Here is a 5,680-nt window from a genome sequence, read left to right as displayed (position 1 = left end):
TGGATATAGACTTGGCCCTCCGGTACCGCTTGCCGTGCGGTATCAGAGAGAACAGTCTATGACTATGGTGGCTGGAGTCTTTGACAATTTTTAGGGCCTTCCTCTAACATCGCCTGGTATAGAGGTCCTGGATGTCAGGAAGCTTGGCCCCAGTGATGTACTGGGCTGTACGCACTACTCTCTGTAGTGTCTTGTGGTCGGAGGCCAAGCAGTTTCCATACCAGGCAGTGATGCAACCAGTCAGGATGCTCTCGATGGTGCAGCTGTAGAACCCCTATAGGCTGTCTCGTCATTGGCGGTGATCAGGCCTACCACTATTGTGTCGCAAAATGAATGTGTTGGAGTCGTGCTGGCCATGCAGTCATGGAGTCATGGGTGAACAGGGAGTACAGGACGGGACTGAGCACGCACCCATGAGGGGCCCCTGTGTTGAGGATCAGCGTGGCAGATGTGTTGTTACGTACCCTTACCACCTGGGGGCGGCACGTTAGGAAGTCCAGGATCCTGTTGCAGAGGGAGGCATTTATTCTCAGGGTCCTTAGCTTAGTGATGAGCTTTGAGGGCAGTATGGTGTTGAACGCTGAGCAGTAGTCAATGAATAGCATTCTCAAGTAGGTGTTCCTTTTGGGAAAGGGCAGTGTGGAGTGTAATAGAGATTGCATCATCTGTGGATCTGGTGGGGCAGTATGCAAATTGGAGTAGGTCTAGAGTTTCTGGGATAATGGTGTTGATATGAGCCATGACCAGCCTTTCAAAGCACTTCATGGCTACAGACGTGAGTGCTACGGGTCGGTAGTTATTTAGGCAGGTTACCTTAGTGTTCTTGGGTACAGGGACTAAGGTGGTCTGCTTGAAACTGTCACATTGTATACATGATTGGAGACATGCGCAGGAATACATAATAGGGGGTTTTAATACTCCACCCCAAAAACAACATGTCATGAAAAGGCACGATGATGAAGCCCAAAACAAACACATATACAAAACACAGGGATGTAACCCAAACAAAAGAGCAAGGTTAAACCTCTAATAAATACATGGGACGAGACCCGTAATAACAATACAGGGGACGAGACCGGTAATAACAAGTGCACTACAATACACAGGACGAGACCCGTATGTCACGAATTCCGCCGAAGTCGGTCCCTCGCCTTGTTCGGGCGGCGTTCGGCGGGCGACGTCACCGGCATTCTAGCCATCGCCAATCCACTTTTCATTTTCCATTTGTTTTGTCTTTGTTTTCTACACACCTGGTTTCTATTCCCAAATGACATGTTCATTATTTAACCCTCTGTTTCCCCCATGTTTTTATGCGTGTTTTTATTTTTTATATATTTTATTTTATTTTCACCTTTATTTAACCAGGTGGGCTAGTTGAGAACAAGTTCTCATTTGCAACTGCGACCTGGCCAAGATAAAGCATAGCAGTGTGAACAGACGACACAGAGTTAAACATTGAGTAAACAATAAACAAGTCAATAACATAGTAGGAAAAAAAATCTATATACATTGTGTGCAAAAGGCATGAGGAGGTAGGCAATAAATAGGCCATAGGAGCGAATAATTACAATTTATCAGATTAACACTGGAGTGATAAATGATCAGATGAACATGTGCAGGTAGAGATACTGGTGTGCAAAAGAGCAGAAAAGTAAATAAAATAATAAAACAGTATGGGGATGAGGTAGGTAAATTGGGTGGGCTATATACCGATGGACTATGTACAGCTGCAGCGATCGGTTAGCTGCTCAGATAGCAGATGTTTGAAGTTGGTGAGGGAGATAAAGGTCTCCAACTTCAGAGATTTTTGCAATTCGTTCCAGTCGCAGGCAGCAGAGAACTGGAAGGAAATTAGGTTTTGGCTTTAGTGATGATCAGTGAGATACACCTGCTGGAGCGCGTGCTACGGTTGGGTGTTGCCATCGTGACCAGTGAACTGAGATAAGGCGGCGCTTTACCTAGCATAGACTTGTAGATGACCTGGAGCTAGTGGATATGGCGACGAACATGTAGCGAGGGCCAGCCGACTAGAGCATACAGGTCTCAGTGGTGGGTGGTATAAGGTGCTTTAGTAACAAAACAGATGGCACTGTGATAAACTGCATCCAGTTTGCTGAGTAGAGTATTGGAAGCTATTTTGTAGATGACATCGCCGAAGTCGAGGATCGGTTTGTTTATAATGTTCAGATCATTACTTGTCGTCTGGTATTGTTTGCCGGGTTCGTTATTACGCCCGTTGTTTACGGGTAACCTGTATTTCACGCACCTTTAGTATTTGTTTTATACTGGTGCTGTTTGTGGAATAAATGACCTTGTACACTCATCTCTGCTCTCTTGCGCCTGATTCTATGCACCAGTTACCCACAGCCTGACACCGTAATAACGAGTACACAATACACACAGCACGAAAGCCGAAACAACAAAGCACAGGTGCTCACAAGACCAACGGACATGGGAACAATAACCGACCAAGACAATGATGAAAAGAGAGCACACATATACAATTACTAAATCAGGGGGAATGGGAACCAGGTGTGCGTAATGAGACAGTTCAGTGACGCCTAGTGGCCGGTAACGTAGACCTCTGGGACTGGTGCATGGAATGAGCAGCAGTACCAAGGGGATCCGTGACAGAAACATGTTAGTATTACAGACTCGGCCAGGGACAGGTTGAACATGTCAGTGAAGACGGCCACGTCGACCAGCTGGTCAGTGCATGCTCGGATTATACGTCCTGGTTATCCATCTGGCCCTGTGAATGTTGACCTGTTTAAAGGTCTTACTCACATCGGCTACGGAGAGCGTGATCACACAGTCATCCGGAACAGCTGGTGCTCTCATGCATTCTTCAAGGTTGCTTGCCTCGAAGTGATCATAGAAGTGATTTAGCTCATCTGGTAGACTCTTGTCACTGGGCAGCTCGCGGCTGTGCATCCCTTTGTAGTCTGTAATAGTTTGCAAGCCCAGCCACATCCGAAGAACGTCGGAGCCGGTGTGGTACGAGTCAACCTTAGCCCTGCATTGACGCTTTGCCTGGTTGATGGTTCGTCGAAGGGCATAGCGGGATTTCTTATGAGTGTCCGGGTTAGTGTCTTGTTTCCTTGAAAGCGGCAGCTCTAACCTTTAGCTGTAAGTCTGTAATCCATGGCTTCTGGTTGGGGTATGTACGTACGGTCACTGTGGGGACGTCGTTGTCGATGCACTTATTGATGAAGATGATGTGGTATACTCCTCAATGCCATTGGATGAATCCCGGAACATATTCCAGTCTGTGCTAGCAAAACAGTCCTATAGTGTAGCATCCGCGTCATCTGACTACTTCATTATTGACAGAGTCACTGGTGCTTCCTGCTTTAGTTTTTGCTTGTATGCCAGAAACAGGAGGATAGAATTATGGTCAGATTTGCCAAATGGAGGGTGAGGGAGAGCTTTGTACACGTCTGTGTTTGGCGTGAAGGTAGTCCAGAGTTTTTTCCTCTGGTTGCATATTTAACCTGCTGGTAGAAATGAGGTAAAATGGATTTACGATCCCCTGCATTAAATTCCCTGGCCACTAGGAGCGCCGGCTCTGGATGAGTGTTTTCCTGTTTGCTTATGGCCTTATACAGCTCATTGAGTGCGGTCTTAGTGCCAGCATTGGTTTGTGGTGGTAAATAGACAGCTACGAAAAATATAGATGAAAACTCTCTTGGTAAATAGTGTGGTCTACAGCTTATCATGAGATACTCTATCTCAGGCAAGTGAAACCTCAAGACTTCCTTAATATTAGATTTTGTGCACCAGCTGTTGTTTACAAATATACACAGACTGCCACACCTCGTCTTACCGGAGGCAGCTGTTCTATCTTGCCGATGTAGCATAAACCCCGGCAGCTATATGTTATCCATGTCTTCGTTCAGCCACGACTCGCTGAAACATAAGATATTACAGTTTTTAATGTCCCTTTGGTAGGATATTCATTGTCGTAGCTCATCTATTTTGTTATCCAATGATTGTACGTTGGCTAATATGTAGTCACCTGGAAAAGTGAATTTGTGGAATTTCTTTCCTTCTTAATGCGTTTGAGCCAATCAGTTGTGTTGTGACAAGGTAGGGGTGGTATACGTTGGCTAATATGTAGTCACCTGGAAAAGTGAATTTGTGGAATTTCTTTCCTTCTTAATGCGTTTGAGCCAATCAGTTGTGTTGTGACAAGGTAGGGGTGGTATACAGAAGATGGCCCTATTTGATAAAAGACCAAGTCCATATTATGGCAAGAACAGCTCAAATAAACAAAGAGAAACGACAGTCCATAATATCTTTAAGACATGAAGGTCAGTCAATACGGAACATTTCAAGGACTTTGAACGTTTCTTCAAGTGCAGTCGCATAAACCATCAAGCGCTATGATGAAACTGGCTCTCATGCGGACCACCACAGGAATGGAAGACCCAGAGTTACCTCTGCTGCAGAGGATAAGTTCATTAGAGTTACCAGCCTCAGAAATTGTAGCCCAAATAAATGCTTCACAGAGTACAAGTAACATACACATCCCAACATCAACTGTTCAGAGGAGACTGTATGATGTCTTCACTATTATTCTACAACGTAAAAAATAGTAAAAATACATTTAAAAAACCTTGAATGAGTAGGTGTTCTAAAATGTTTGACCAGTAGTGTATATATCATTTATAAGCCCAAAACTGGATGTAGAAACTACAAATTGCCTGTTAAGTATATCAAAAGTGTGCGAGTTTGAACATGTGTCCATTAGGCCTATTGATTAAAAAAAGTTCAGCATGTATTAGATTGAGCAATAAAAGCCCCGCTTTTATTCCATGGGTTGGGATCCGCACTGGGTAGCTGTTACAAGAGCGCATTTTTCTCTGGCTGTCCACCGGTTTCAAAAACAATGATTGATAGGCAGCTTAAACTGCTTGAATTCAACCATTATTGGGTTCAATTTCATATTTAGATTTGTGAACAGCCAACCACAACATCCACAATCCGTAAGGGCGCAAATAGCTTAATAAGAGAGCAGCGGTGTGAGTCACATCAATGCACTATGTAGATATCAATACGTGATATCCGTATCGCCGAAGACTATACCACTGCTGTCATCCTTACCTCCAAGCGTTTATTAAAAAAATTGGATAATCTTTGAATGCCTACAGCAGTCGTACCATTGGAAGACACAGCTCGGACTGTAGACTACAAATGCCTATTCCTGCTCTTTGCAATCCATCGAACCCATTTGGTGTGTCATCATAGTGTTCACTGATTTGTAGTCAGACTCGCTCAAGTGGAACAAATTTAAATTTGCGCCCTCATTCAATGTTGATTTGAATGTCATTGAGAAAACATAGGTGTCAAATATGTTTTTTTTTTTTACAAACCTCCTTTCTGAATTTAAAAGTAATCTTCGAAGTAATCACCTAGTTTTCAAAAGTATCTGTAATCTGATTACAATATTTTTGACTGGTAATGTAACGAGTTACAGTTACTGGTTTTATGTAATCCCTTACCAACTCTGGTTGTAGTAAAGCTTTTGCAATCCCTTTATTTTTGCTTGCTAGATTTCTGCTGACTCATTACGGACTCAAACGAACGAAACCTCTATATCCACTAATCTCAAGTCCCAAAACTATTTTTATTCTGATTGTGGGCGGTGTTCGATGACGTCGCCCACTGTATGCGCTTT

This window comes from Oncorhynchus keta, chromosome 1 (genome assembly GCF_023373465.1).
Source record: "Oncorhynchus keta strain PuntledgeMale-10-30-2019 chromosome 1, Oket_V2, whole genome shotgun sequence".
In the NCBI taxonomy this organism is placed as follows: domain Eukaryota; kingdom Metazoa; phylum Chordata; class Actinopteri; order Salmoniformes; family Salmonidae; genus Oncorhynchus; species Oncorhynchus keta.
This window is presented reverse-complemented; position numbering follows the sequence as displayed.